The sequence below is a fragment of the Cervus elaphus genome, chromosome X (genome assembly GCF_910594005.1).
Source record: "Cervus elaphus chromosome X, mCerEla1.1, whole genome shotgun sequence".
Taxonomy (NCBI): domain Eukaryota; kingdom Metazoa; phylum Chordata; class Mammalia; order Artiodactyla; family Cervidae; genus Cervus; species Cervus elaphus.
Genome location: NC_057848.1, coordinates 133287286 through 133303483, shown reverse-complemented (window position 1 = coordinate 133303483; position 16198 = coordinate 133287286).

The following is a 16198-nucleotide window of genomic DNA, read 5'->3' as shown; positions in this document are numbered from 1 at the left end:
TCTGGGCCTTCTAGCTTAAGCGAATGCCTGGAATTCTGATGCTCTGAATGCAAACTTCCTGGTCAGCCAGTTCCTCCATTGCAGGCCCAGATAAATCTCTAGAGTTCTGTTTCCCTTCCTGCAAAATAACATTCTCCTCCCTCACCTCTCATTTCTCTTGCTGTGTGGAGAATGTGATATCTTTATGACCCTTAGCTGCAATGCATGATTTAGAATAGCTAAGTAAAGAGAGCCGTAAACAATGGTTGGGATGCAGTACATTCGCTCCCTTCTAATTTATTTCCTCTCCATCTGACTTCAGATGAGAAAGGAAAAGTTGCTGTTTATTTACAGGAACAATATTTTTATGGCTCAGCTCTATTAAGTTAGGTTTTGAGTCTGTTTAACATAAATTTCTTAGAGTTAAACCCCAATTCTATCTGCATTTTTCTAAGGTAGACGTATAAATTAAGTGAAAGTTGGGTAAGGTAAATAGTTCAGTCAAAATCATCTATATGGTGCCCTCTGTTGAGGTTTTGGGTCCAGCTGGGCTGAACACGCCCAGAGGAAGGTGGGTAGGCCCTCTATCCTGTCCTACAGACTCCAATAAACAGGGTTGTGTTGACCCTCCCACCTCTTTATATTATGGAATGCTTCTTCTTTTAGACTTCTTGCTATTATTATGCATGTCTAGCCTACTGTCTTGGTTTATATCGTCTTCCACCACACCCAAAAGCAGACTCTGATTGGATAAACAACCAGGTCTTACTGTATAGCACAGGAAACTATATTCAAGATCCTGGGATAAAAGGTAATGGAAAAGAATATAAAGAAAGAGTATATAATGTGTATGGGCTTCCCTGGTGGCTCAGTGGTAAAGAATCCACCTGCCAATGCAGGAGCCAGAGGTCATTGTTGTGGCTGTGGGTAATAGCATCAAAAGTTGAAACTAGGAGAGGAGATAGGGCCAAATCTTGAGACTTTGGAAGTATAGCTTTTGGAAGTATATGGACTGTACACTATATTTAATGATGAGGCTCAGATTTTATTTTTTTTAAAAAATATTTATTTATTTTTGGCTGTGTCAGGTTCTAGTTGTGGTATGCAGAATCTGTTGCAGCATGCAGGCTTTAGTTGACCCAACCAGGAGTCAAACCCACATGCCCTGCAAGGCAGATTCTTAACCACTGGACCACCAGGGAGGTTCCCAGATTTTAAAGTAGTATAATTAGATAGGCATTGGAGATAGATAAGCCTGGGGCCATATGGTGGGAATAGTAGTGTATGTGTTTGTGTGTGTATGTGTGTGTGTATAAAGCCCTCCAGGAGATTCTGATGTGGCTCCTCACTTGACATCCATTGTTACACAGGATGAAGGGGAGAGAAAGAGCTGTTGAGAAGGAGGAAGCAGTGAGGAGCTGTGATGGTCAGCTTTATGTATCAACTTGATTATGCTACAGTCCCCAGTGATTTTCTAGACATGATTAACATCTCTAATCAATTAACTTAAAGTAGAGGAGATGATTTTAGGTGATCTGGGTGGGCCTGGCCTAATCAGTTGAAAGGCCTTAATGGGCAAACTGAGTTATTCATAAAGAAGAAGAAATTCTGCCTGTGGATGGCAGCAGAAGCTCACCACCTAAGGGTTTGCAGCCTACTGGCCTGCCTTTTGTATTTTAGATTTGTCAGTTTCCCACACTCGGCACATCTCTCTCCTATTGGTTCTGTTTCTGTCAGAACCCTGACTGACACAAGGGCAGTTGACAAAGTTCAGATTAAAGACAATGAAAGGCATCCCTTATTGGGATCATGGTAACTGAGATGGAAATTGTATTTTAAGAGGCATTTCTGAGATGAAATCAATAGGGGTTAGAGAAGAGACTTAGAGCAGGGGTGAGAAATAGAAAAAAAGTAAAGTGAGATTTATCATCCTAGAGATTGCATGGATGGTTATGTTGTGGATGGAGATTAAGAACTCAGGAATGATAAAATGTTTGGGGATGGAAAAAGCCAGTTATTTTAGGACTTTGCATTGCTGTGTGTCCAGCTGGCATTTGAAAATGAGTTTGATTCTCAGGGGGACGTCTGCATGCAGAGAAGAATCTGAATATTCACTTGATTCTGGAAAAATGTTTTTCTCTCTTCCTTTAATTATGCCCATTTCCTTTTAGTCCAGTTCTATTTGTTCATCTTTGTTTTTTTGTTTGTTTGTTTGTTTGTTTTTTGTTTTTTCATAATGTGTGTGTATGCCTTGTTGCTTAGTTGTGTCCAACTCTTTGCAACCCCATGGGCTGTAGCCCAGCAGGCTCATCTGTCTGTGGGCTTTCCCAGGCAAGAATACTGGAGTGAGTTGCCATTTCCTTCTTCAGGGGATCTTCCCGACCCAGTGATCAAACCTGAATCTCCTGTGCCTCCTGCATTGTAGGCGGATTCTTTGCCCACTGAACCATTAACCCAAATATGACCTTCTTCAAATTTCTAGTGATTCTTGGATGTCAGTTCATATTTAGCCTGATGCTGTATCCACTACATATGCTCTTGTGCAAATGTGTTAAGGAAATCTAACTCAGAACTGGAGTTTGTAAGCCATGAAGGGAAGGTTCTCATGCATGTACCATTCATAAAAACTTGCATAGTCCTGCAGGAATAAGGGAGATTTTCTCTTGGCAGCCAATAGCAAGCTATTCTTGCCTGCAGCCAATGAGAAGCCATCATTACTTCAAACTCTCATTTTCCTCCAATGAACTTTTGTTCAAAACAAACCCTCCCAACTTCCTCTTTTCCTCTGTAGAAGAACACTATCCTCTGTTCTCTGGGCTTGCCTATCATTTGCCATAGTTTGATTGCCCCCAGTTTCAATTCTTATGCTGTTCCCAAACAAACTTGATTTTGCTGGACAAATCACTTACCTTTTTCTTTTCTTTCTTTCTTTCTTTCTTTCTTTCTTTATTTTATTAGTTGGAGGCTAATTACTTCACAACATTTCAGTGGGTTTTGTCATACATTGACATGAATCAGCCATGGAGTTACATGTATTCCCCATCCCGAACCTTTTTCTTTTAAAAGATTGACAACCTACATAACAATGGGGGGAAGATAGTGAAAACCCACTGACAGTGTGTACCTAAGACAATTCTCTAATGAAGTACCTTAGAGCCTTTTTCAGTCTTAAAATTAGTTGACGCTCATCTTAAACCCTTGAAGATAGTTACATAGGCTTCCCTGGTGGCTCAGTTGGTAAAGAATCTGCCTTCAATGCAGGAGACCCGGGTTTGATCCCTGGGTCAGGAAGATCCCCTGGAGAAGGAAATGGCACCTTACTCCAATATTCTTGCCTGGGAAATACCATAGACAGAGGAACCTGGCAGGTTACAGTCCATGGGGTTGCAAGTCAGACACGACTTAATAACTAAACCTACCTACATACTTGCACTGATACTTTAAGTTTCTGGTTCCCAGTTATTTTTTCCATAAACAAATTCTATCAGTGCTCCATCTTCCAGGGTTTCAGAATTTTTAGTTCACTTCCAGTTTCCTCTCTTGACTTCCTTTCTTGTGTTTCAATTTCACTGTTTTATGTTTTTTAAAAATCACATTTTCCTGCCTTTGGGGACCTAGGCAGGACAGTTTCATGGATATTCTGCACTTGCCTCTTTAGATCCATGTTCCCTCTCTTCTGCTCTCTTCCCCAGGAACTGAGCTATAAGAGCTGCAACAATGCACCCTTTTGCCTCCGTTCTGGTTGATTTCAGCCAACAGCAAGCACTTGCAAGAGAACAGAGAGCAGGAAGAGAATGAGGGAGGTTAGGATATTTATACCCAGAGTGGCCTCCCGGTCAAGGTCAACGTTTGATAAGGTTCCATTTCTCTGCTGATAGCCATGGCTCCTACCCATTGATCCTCTCCTATAGCCACAGGTCTTGCCAGGTTCTGGTAACTGCTCCCTCCTCTTGTTCATTCAGCTCTGGGGATCATAGGAGTGCTTGGAGTGCTTCACCATTTCCTCTTGCATTCTCTTAATTCCACCCACCTTGTAAACAGTTCCTTAATTAAGCTCTTTAAAATCATGTGAATACCCTCTAATTCCTGTCAGCATCCAGACCCACTTGGGAGTGGAGGAAGAGGCTTGAATTAGAAGCCCAGTGAAAGAGATTAGGGATTCATTTGGGTAAAGAGGTCTTCAACACCTATTTTTGAACTTCAAATGGCCAATTCTCCCATTTGTCTTTTGTTGCAGCACAATTTAGAAGTTAAGACTCTGACCCTGGAGTCAGATCGCTTGGGTCTGAATACCAGTTCCACAATTGCTAGCTGTTAATCCTTGAAATTTTACCTAACCATTTTGAGCTTCAGTTTTTTTAGTTGTAAAATAGAGATCATAATAATATCTGCCTCATTGGGGCTGTTTTGAGGATTAAATGAGTTGGTGTAACTGCTCACAGTAGCTCAACAAGGACTACGTTATATGTTATATATGTTACTAAGCTAAAGAATATGTTAGCTGCTACAAGTTATAGTGGTTATCAGTATTATTATCCTTTATGTTCCCTTATCCAACATGTGAGAGGCAGCATAAATCAACACTACATTTAGAGCTAGAAAGACAACTTTACAACAGGCTGCTTCTCCAGTCCCCTGTGCAAGATTATTTAGCAGAACAAAGAGAAACTGAACACTTAAATCAATTCTGAAGTTCCCACATTATTTCCATTTTTTGGACCCAGTACATTAGTGCTCTTGTCAGGGTTCTTGTATCTTCTCTCCTTTTTATCCTTTCCAACCCTCATAATTTAGAGGACTGAATCATGCATGCTCTGTCTTAGGAAAGTGAAACACTATTTCCGTTGCTGAAACTTGAGTGCACGGGTCAGGGAGTGTTTTAACCTCTGTCCTCTGGGGTCCTGCCTGTTTCCCAAGCCCATTCTCTCCTCAGTGTATTTGGTCTCATCTTGGACTTCCCAAGTAGCCCTAGTGGTAAAGAATCCACCTGCATTGTAGGAGATGCAAGAGATGTGGGTTTGATCCCTGGGTCAGGAAGATCCTCTGGAGGAGGGCATGCAACCCACTCCAGTATTCTTGCCTGGAGAATTCCATGGATAGAGGAGCCTGGTGGGGTACAGTCCCTGGGGTTACAGAGAGTCAGACATGACTGAGCATGCACACGCACACACACGCACACACACTGATTGAGATGGAAAATGTAGAGGTTTTACAGTTTTCAGATCTGTAGCTAACATACACTGGAGACTCTACAAACAAGAAATGATACAATGTGATTCGTAGTTACTACTCAGTGATGTTAATGGAATAATCCTGCTTGTCATAGACAGGGTTCTTTTAGTTGTAAGAAATAGAAACCCACGCAAACTCGTTTATGCCAAAAAAGAGGAATTTTTTATGAGAATACAAGGATAACCACAGAACAGAAATGCAGGGAGTGGAGCTAAGTCTCTTTGTGAGTTGGAACCATGAGTTAAAAGTTCAAATAGTAAGTTGAGGTTGTCTGTCATACTTTTTGATCTCTCCCACTGTGACTTTCCCACTCTTGATTATTTGCAGGCTGGCTTCTCCCCATGAGTGGTAGGTAATTACTGCCCTGCTTTTTTCACATTTGTTTGTTCTTTCTTCCACTATCAAGAGACTAACCAGATATAAAGAATCTCACCTGTACATTCCAAGGAGAAAGACTGTGACTGGTCCAGCTTGGAGGCAGAGTTTGCCTTGGATCCAATCAGCTGTGACCGAGACTCAGGGTTCCATAATACAGACACGGTTGCCAGGGCCCCATCCCTATGGGTAGCAAAAACAGTTCTCAGAAAAACAGGCTTATTTGGGGATAGACAGATGTCCTTAAACGTGTTCTTACACCTTTGTTTTCCTCTTTGCACTGTCTCTTCCTATCCTCCCATGGTAGAAATAAAATTTTTATTCGATTAAAAAAATAAGGAACCCTTTTCACTCTTTTAACAATTTTTCCATAAAATTACATTAACTGAACTTGACTCAGAAATTAGATCTTAACTTATAAAAGACCAGGATCTTGGAAACTTCTATAACTAAAAATTCCAGACATGAATGGTTCCTGGTAATTTAAAGCCAAATTTTGTGGTAATAAATTTGGGCATTTAGCATATATTGCAAATACCCTTGTACTTTGTGAAGAGTCAAATTATCTTCTTTGTTTTTATTATCTCTCTGAAAGACCAGCTTCAGAGGATGTTTGGGGAGTTATTTAATGTCCTGTGGTCTGAAGTGAAAGCCCAGGCTCCAATTTTGGATTATAGGTATTTCCTTAGTCCAGAATATTATAACCTATTAATATACAGATTGTAGTTTGTTCTTGTGAGTCAGCATCAGGAGTACAGCCTGGCCACAGGAATAGAATGAGAATTTCTCAGCATTCATGGCAGCGGTAACAGCAGCAGGGAAGGAAAATGCTTCAACAATGCATTGAATACTCAGCAGTATCTTACAGGTGTCACCCATCTCTTAATGTGTGTGTGAGCAAACGGGTGATGGCCACTGAGTAGAATTTTAGTGATTCTGAGATTCATGTGTTGGTAAGGACCTTGGGAAAATTTTTGGCAGAGTCTCGAGAGAAATGACACAGGTTTCCAGTTTGGCCTGTTTTCACTTTGTGTTTCTAAAGAACATTGTGCTCTTGTTATGTTGCTCAGTGTCAAGCCTGGAGCATCAATGCAGTTGTGGCAGGGTAATTTCTTCCAGACGACTGAAAACCAAGGCTTAGAGTGTAGGGAGAACATGGGCTCCATTGCCTTACAGTAGTTAACTTGCTATCAGGGGCAGGCTGCTTAAACATTTTGGACAGAAAGACAAAGAAACTAATCAGAGCTCTCCATGGGGAACCTTTCAGTTTAGAAGTTTCTTGTTCACAGGGCTCATCTGTTGTCTAACAAATAACACCCAACAGCATTTAGATACTATGCACTCACTGGACATTTTTGTTTCTGTCTTTCTTATTTGTTTCATTTTTGAAATAGCAGGCTTTGAAAGTATCATTAATGTCAGAGACATATACCTTGACCTTCACCATTGGTTATTGGTTGCCCACAGGAAAAGCAGACAGTACAGTGAGCAAGGGCTAAATCCAAAGCAAGATTTTAATTTATCATTTCTGGAACACAATATTAAATGGACTCCATTGTAAGAGGTAGGAGTCAGTGTGATTACTGCTTAATGAATTTAACCACATATATCTTCTTAGTGGTCAAGCAAAAACATCATCACCCAGGACATTTTAAAATAAGTCATAAATAAAAACAGTAAAGTCAAGAAATACTCTTTTCCCAGTAATTCTCCAACACTACCTTTTTTCTTCACCGTGGTTGAGTAGGGGAGTGGTGTTTCTGAGATTGCTTTATTCATTCTTTAAATAAATGTTTATTGACCAGTCTGGTGGCTCAGACAGTAAAGAATCTGTGTGCAATGCAGGAGACCCGGGTTCGATCCCTGGGTCAGGAAGATCCCCTGGAGAAGGAAATGGCTACCTGCTCTAGTATTCTTGCCTGGAGAATCCCATGGACAGAGGAGCCTGGCAGGGTATAGTCCATTAGGTCTCAAAGAGTCAGACATGACTGAATGACTAACTCTTTCACTTTCTTTCCTTTTCACTACACACAAAAGATTATCCTAGGCCTTATGTAAATGACAACAGAACATGGATAACTATGAAAAAGTGACAAACAGCACATGTAAAGTGGTGAGCACAGATTCTTATTTCTCCCTGCCTTTGCCTTATGCTGATTCTTTTTCTTCATTGATCTGAAAGGATATACTTGTGACAGCTTGTGACATGCCTCCTAATCCCCTTGTTATTTCCTTGGCAAAGAAGCTCTTAGGACTTGTACTGAGGGGAGAGTGGTGGGAGCCTCCTCACCAGGAACATTCCCTAAGGCCTCAGGGTAACTGAATGAGAAGTACCACTTTAGTCCATGAAGCATTTGAATTGATTTTCGTGTGCCTGCACCAACTTCAGTAATACATCATTCTCTAGAGCACAGTCTTTTGGGAAACTCAACCATGGCGGTTGCCATGGTGGGCTGATCCCCCTTCAGGAATGAAACTCTTACTACCTCAGCTATTGGAAATGCTGCCTGTAGGAAAATCTTCAGCTGTCTCTCTGGAGATTGCCTCCAACTAAAGAAAACTGCATTGTTCAAGATCTTCTCTCCCTCCACATGTAGTCTGAAGGTTCAGCCCCCTTGTTCTAACATGAGACAGCATGGAAGGCTACCCCAGCTCCACAGATACCTGTGGGACTGGCTGAACCTTTGATTTACTGGCAGCACAGCCGAGTTTCTCCTTCTGCCTGACTCTAGATTTCTTCCCCTCCCTTTCACAAGATGAACTTCTAAAATACTCCATAATAAAGGTCTTGGCATGGTAATTTCTGTCTCAAATTCTGCGCTCTGGAAACCCAAACTGTGACATTAATACTTCTGCTCATAGCCTGAACATCGAAGTAGGTAGGAAAGGAACACGAGAAATCTGATATCTTGATATCATGAGTAACATGATAATTACTATCATGAATCTCTTACATAAAGAACTTGAGGACCATGTAGGACAAAATAGGGAAAGAGATAGGTGAGCAAAGTATTCTTTGTTCCTGTGTGCCCTTGGTGAGTACCTGTGTTATACAAAAGAGTATATTCAAGGCTGTGTGTCCTGGGGTGGTAGCTGACCATTGCTAATGACTTCCTCTCCACAGTGGAATGACCGTTGCCAGATAGAGATGGAGGTAGGGGTGGGCGTGAATATACAACTTCGCTGGATTCATGTCTGTAGCTGCTTGCAAGCAGAGAGACTCCAAAGGCCCTATGGCTATGTGGACCCTGTGTGTGCCCTTCTGGCTGGTGTATTTGTTAGTTTTGAGCATTGCACATGTGTTCTGGTGTCCTTGGCAGATGGCATTGGGAAATACCCATCAAACCTCTGGTTTATTTGAGAGAATAAAGGGTTCCGAAATGGAATGGAGGAAAAATTGAAGGGAAATAACTGCTTCTAAAATGTTGAAGGGTCAGAGAATGTAGGAAAAGTCTAAGCTAACCGAATAATGTGTGTAGACACCTACAACGTTAGTAGCTGCTTCAAGGCCAACATAAAAAAATAATGATGGAAAATGTGGAGAAAAGTTGAGCATGTGTTATGTGGAAGGAGAACATGCTATTGAAAAAGTAAGAGTCATTTCTGATTTACTTATCTCTTCATCACTAGTGCTTAGCATAGTGTCTGGTACATAGTTGGTGCTCATTACATGTTTGAGCATGAATGAATAAATTTCATGGAGGTAATGGGTAAGTTTTAGTATAAGAGGACTGCAGGGGAAGAAAAGAACATACAGTTGGGATTGATTTAGGAAGGCTTCATGGACTTTTGAGATAGGCATAGGTGGGAGTGAAAATTTTGGAATGTAGACAATAGTGTAGTAGGCAGAAAGAGCTATAAGGGTAAAGGAAAAGAGGCTGAATTTTGAGGTTGGAAACAGAGAAGGTCATGAGAACAAGTTCTGAGTTGGTGACCAAGGAAAGAAAAGAAGCTAAAGGTAAAGTGGGATCAGTTAATGGGAGGCCTTGAGGGCTACATCTGGTTTTGATCCGATGATCAGTGAGAAACCATCTGGGACTCTTAAAGAAAGGACAGAAACTGGTGTTTTACAAAAGTGCGTTCACTTGCTCAGTCGTGTCTGACTCTTTGTGACTCCATGGACTGTATCCCACCAGGCTACTCTGTCCATTAAATTTTCCAGGCAAGAATACTGAAGTGGATTGCCATTTCCTACTCCAGGGGATTCCCAACCCAGGGATCAAACCCCCATCTCTTTAGTCTCCTGCATTGGCAGGTGGGTTCTTTACCACTGTGCCACCTGGGAAGCCCCATAAGTAGGAATCTTTACCTCGTTTTACACAATTTGTGTCTTCTACTTATGATTCTTATCACCAGCACTGTTATCACCTTCAATCAATATTGAATACTAAAATTAGAAATAACAATAGCCACATTTTCTATTAAATCTGACAAATTGGCCACATGCATTTATCTTGTCTTCTTCCCAACACCAAAATTAAGGCAGTGAAATAAAAATATATAAAGTCATGGCAATGACAAGAATGATAGAGAAGGCTGGGAGCAGGTGAACTATTTCAACAAGTTTCTGGAAGACAGAAAATATATGTAAGGGTTTGCACTAATGAATCAGGCAAAAGATGCCATAGCTCATACTATGCATGAAGGGGTTACTGTTAAGGAGAGCACAGCCTGTCTTGCAGAACTACAGCTATAACGGGGGCTATGGGAGAGATGCTTTCCAGGTGGCACTAGTGGTAAAGAACCCACCTGCCAGTGCTGGAGACATAAGAGATGAGAGTTCGATCCCTGGGTTGGGAAGATTCTCTGGAGGAGGGCATGGCAACCCACTCCAGTATTCTTGCCTGGAGGATCCCATGGACAGAGAAGCCTGGCGGGCTACAGTCCATGGGGTCACAAAGAGTCAGATATGGGCAGTGACTTAGCATGAAGGGAGAGATGTGAAGGATTAGTTTATATGAAACACAAAACTCACCCATCCCCTTTGAATGTAGCACTCACTGGATGTCTTTCATGCAAGCAAAATGAGAGAATTCATCTCAAAATAAATTAAATGCCCCCAGATAAAAAAAAAATTCTACATTCTGGCATTTGATAGCTACGCAGTATAATGGCAAAGGGTATAGGTAAACAACATCAAAATGTGTAGACACCCCCCTTTCTTAACTCTTCTCCCCGTCTCCAGTGGGCATTTAAGGAAAAACTCCAATATGAAAAGACACTAGAAAAATAAATAGAAAAAGAAAGCAATTCCAGAGATGAGAGATAATTTGAACAAGAAAAGAGATTTTGAAAGTTAGAAGAATTAAAATAAATATTGCATTAAGGAAACAAGTATGGGATACTACGACAAGGGAAAAATCCAAAAAAAATCCTCTTCCTCTTCCTCCCCCTCCTTCTTCTCCCCCTTCTCCCTCCTTCATCCCTCCCCCTCCTCTCCTTTAAAAAGAAGTTTTAAATATCATTGCTAAAATAAAAATATGTGGAAAAGAATTGGAAGATAAGGTAAAGGAAATCTTCCAAAAAAGAGTACAAAAAGATGGTATATCTGTCAGGGCTCTACCAGAGAAAAACAAAACCTTGATGTATGTATTTATATGAAAATTGGCTTATGTGGCCTATGAAGGCTGACTAGGCAAGTTCAAGATCATTAGAAAGAGTAGCCTGGAACTCTTGGAGAGGAGCTGATACTGCCATCCACAAGTGGAATTTCTTTTTCCTCAAGGAAGCCCCAGATTTGCTTTTAAAAAGCCTTTCAACTGATTTTGTCAGGCCCACCCAGATTATGGAGGATACTTTAAGTCATTTGATTGGAACTGTTAACCTACATCTACAAAATACATTCACATTCAAAATACGTTTAATATGTTAAAATGTTTGCTTGAGTAACTGGGTACTGTAGCTTAGCCAAGAAGATACACAAAATTGATCATCACAGATGAAAACAAGAGATAAGAAGATTCATTCAAGAGGTCTAACATCTGCCTAATTAGGGATTCCAGAAAGGGAGACTAGACAAAATGAGAGGGGGAAGTTATCAACAATATGGAAAGGAAAACCAATCCCAATACAAAAGACCAGGAATATGAGCATCCACACCGAAATGGCTGATTGCATGTCCAACTTAAGGAATAAACAAACAAGCAGAACCACTACTCTCAACACAGGTAAGTATGTGAGATACCTGTCAAAATGCTGGAGAGAGCGCTCCTACACTGAGAGGGAGATCAAATTAGAATGACCCTGGCTTCTTAAAATTTAATGTACACATGAATCAACGGAATCACCTGGAGATCTTGTTAAAATATACATGCTGATTCAGCAGCTCTGGGGCCTGAGGTTGTGCATGTCTAACAAGCTCCCAAGTGATTCTCCAGCTGCTGGCCCTAGGACCCCACTTTGAGAATCAAGGGGATTGACCATCTCTGAGGTTTATTTCAGCTCTGCCATTCCATCTTAGTTGTGGCATGTGGAACCTGGTTCCCTGATCAGGGATTGAACCTGGGCCCCCTGCATTGGGAGCTAGGAGGCTTAGCCACTGGACCAACAGGGAAGTCCCTGCCATTCCATCTTATATCTGACCAAACTGCTAGGAATCTCAGCTACACCTCATCTGACATTAGTAATGAAACATCTGGAGAAGGGAATGGCTGTCCACTCCAGTATTCTTGCCTGAAGAATTTCATAGACAGAAGAGCCTGGCAGGCTACAGTCCATGGGGTCGCAAAGAGTCAGACACGACTGAGCGACTAACACTTTCAAAGCATCCCATAAAGTTTTAGTTCTCTCTGGAGGTCTTGGCAATGCAAGTTACAATGTAACAGAAAAGAAAATGGCTTTTCTCTTATGCAGGATAACATCAGTAGCATTAAGAAGCATATTGACCAAGTACGGAACATAAAATAGGACCAAAATACTATCGAATTCTTGTCTATCCCATGGAAATTGATTAATTTCTGGGGAATGTTTTTATTTGACTTATATTTAAGTGCCATTTGTGAATAAATGGTGTTTAAAATACCACTTTAGAAACTTGGAAACTGGGCCAGGAGCAAGAGAAAGAATTCTAAAGCACCATGATCCTTTTTATCTCAGTCATTGATTCACAACTTCAGAAGGTCAAGAGTATAAAGCTATGTATTTCCAGGTTGGAATAATTGTATCATCACTGTTTTTATTAATTTTATTGTTATTTTAACTCAGAGTAATTCATGAAAGTGATTTTAAAAGTCATTTTGTACAGAAAAGTCTGTGTAATATTTAGCAATTGTCTCGGGTATCACCTTTGCCCGATTGCATCTACTTTTAAATTACTTCCCTCCCTTTTTTTGTAGCTATTGCTATATCTCTAAATACAATTTTATTATTTCTTGATGTATTAATTATATACATTCTATATTGACTCCCTGCTATGGGAAATGAGAATTTCACTCACTTATGTGTTTCTTCTCTTCTCAGCTGACCACTAAATTCACATCTCTATTTTGGTTCCACTATTTGTTACCTCTGTAGCTTTAAGTGTTATAATATACTTTAATTTCTATTTTATCAACTAGAGATGAGGATCTTAGAGACTCTACCCTTTCTCAACCCTTCTCCCACATGTCTACCTCCTAACTTTTGCCACTATACACTTACTCTTGCTTTTGAAGGTTAATGACAATAAATACAAAATTTGAATAAATAAATTTTTCTTTTTTCTATGGGTCAAGTCTAAAATTGGAAAATCAAAAACATTTGCATGATCGAGGCTACATAAATATTGCTTGGGCTTCCCTGGTGGTTCAGTGGTAAAGGCTCCTCCTGTCAAGCAGGAGACACAGGTTTGATCCCTGGGTTGAGAAGATCCCCTGGAGAAGGAAATGGCAACCCACTCCAGTATTCCTGTCTGGGAAATCTCATGTGTGAGACTGTCAAGACTAGCACCATGACAGGCGCCCTGAACTAAGAGTAGGCCTAAGTTTCAGTTTCTCCCAAGGGTAGGGTAATTATCTGCCCTCAACAGGCCACCAGAGACCAGCTAATCAGTACACGCCCAGTAAACCTCCGGGAAGTTCCCCTGGAAAGTCCCCCGTGTGCGAAAGTTTGTACCAATAAAATTGCTTTGCAAACATGTAACCAATCCGCTTGCGCCCACTACCCACTGCGTGGGAACTGGGGCTCAGGGCTCTCTGACTTTGCACCACTGCGTTGGTTGCAGCAGGGGCCCTGGCTCGAGTCAGCAATAAATTTCCCTTCCTTTGCGTGTTGCATTGTCATGGAGGTCTTCTCTTTTCCTGCTGGGGGATTCAGACAGTGGGAATAACACATGGACAGAGGAGCCTGGTGGGCTATAGACCATAGGGTCACAAAGAGTTGGACATGACTTAGTGACTAAGCAACAACAACAACAACAACAAAAACATTGCTCACTGTCAGTGAAGTAGTACTGTACTATTACATTCCCTTCTTCAAAATTTATTTCTTGAAATTTCTATTGTTTTTCTATTGCAGCAATAAATTAAGCCCTTGACTTGCAGAGGTATTCTTAGGTGAAGAGGGCTTATTTCATTAGTTAAAAGCTTCAGAAAATTCCCAGGTCTCCTTTTTGTTCCTTAACATGCTTTTTGGTCCTGTTTTAATTTTATTTTGGCTTGGATTCATCCTTGTTTCTGGTTTTTAGTGAAGACTGAGCTCAGATTTCTCCAGGATACAGAAAGAGAAGGGATGTCTGGCTTTTCAAACCCTGCTCTGGAGTCGAAGACCAATGGGCTTTCCTGGTGGCTCAGATGGTAAAGAATCTGCCTACAATGTGGGAGACCCTGGTTCAATCCCTGGGTCAAGAAGAAGGGCATAGCAACCCACTCCAGTATCCTTGCCTGGAGAATTCCATGCATAGAGGAGCCTGGTGGGCTACACCCCATGGGGTTGCAAAGAGTTGGATATGACTGAGCAACTAACAGAAGACCAACAACTAAATTATTATTTGAATGCTCAAAGGTCAAGATTTCCTTCTCTTACATCAGTATTTTTTAAACTATAGGTTGCTACTCAGTAGTGGGTCATGGAATTGATTTACTGAGTCAAAATCAACATTTTAAAACCATGAAGTAGAATAAAGTAGGCAAATTTCATTACCCATAGTATTTGTCATTGTTTAGTTGCTTCAGTTGTGTCTGAATCTTTTGCGACCCCATGGACTGTAGCCCGCCAGTCTCCTTTGTCCATGGGATTTCCCAGGCAAGAATACTGCAGTGGGTTACTATTTCCTTCTCCAGGGGATCTTTCTGACCCAGGGATCAAACCCGTGTCTCCTGCATCGCCCGTATTGGCCGGCAGATTCTTTACCACTAGCACCACCTGGGATGCCCATGAATGTATTATGCCACTTACAAAATAAATAATATTACAGCAACAACAACAACAAAAAACCCAAAGGTACCAGTTTGATAAATTTTAATTACGTTACTGTCATTTTTGAAAAGCAACAAATAAAAGCCAACAGAAAAAGAAAAACACAGGAGAAAACATTTCAAAGAGGATGACTGCCACTAAGTTCAGAGATTTCATCCCTGGAATGACAAAATTGAAGTAGCTCAATTTCTGTTCATTTGTCTTTAGAATCATTTGGCTCTCATTGTTTATTTTGGATCTGCTGTTTCAATGTGGGGCTGTTCAGTGCCCTGGGGGTTGGAGACAGAAACTGCATTCAGAGCGAGCTGAGTCTTTTAGAATTAGATTTTCTCTAGAAATGAACTATGTAGCTGGATCTGTGTGTGTCATAGACTGGCTCTAGGACTGAGAGTTCTCTGAATTCATTTCCTCATAGAATACCATGCTGATTGAAGGATAATCACTAAAAATTGCTCTCTTGAAGTTTACATACATATTATAGTATTAAAACTTGAAAGGAACAAGAACAACCAGAGAGTTTTTGGAGGAGGACTATTTTGTCACTGACTGGGGAAGCATTGCCAATGCCTGATGAAAAGAAAGCAGACCGGCTTAGCTGGCATTATTATTGTTATCCAATAATCTGCAAACAATACAACCCTTTATTGCCTACACCTGGGTCTGACCTTGCCCTCTGCCCCACCTGTGGATCATCAAATTCTGGGAAGGAAAATTACTCCCATTCTTTCACAAGTTCTTTTTGATCATTTGTTTAGAGCCCTTGAATAGCATTAGGGAAATAAGCCTGTGACCCACAGCATAGTGATTCTTAGTCACAGTTAGTCCCTCATTTCCTTTTGCTGGTCCCTTAGCCAGGGAGTAGGTTTATGGACTTTTTGTGGTTCTAAGGGAGTGCTCCCACCATGTCGTGTGTGTGTGTGTGTGTGTGTGTGTGAGTGTATGTTTGTGTGTGTATGTATGTGCACGTGCTTGTGTTGAGGGGGCCACAGGGGAAGAAGGATGGGTGTTAAGTGGAATGAGGAAAACACAGGAAAACAGATTTGGCTACACAGTGTTAGGGTATAATGCCAAGCAGAAGAAAAGCCCTGAATATTTTGTAATACTCCTAACATAAAGTATCATCAGAACCTTGGAGTTCTTTTGGCCAACATACTTGCGATTCACATGGGCCTCCTCAGGCACTATCTCTGTGCTTTTCACTCCCATCCCCAGTTGTTTT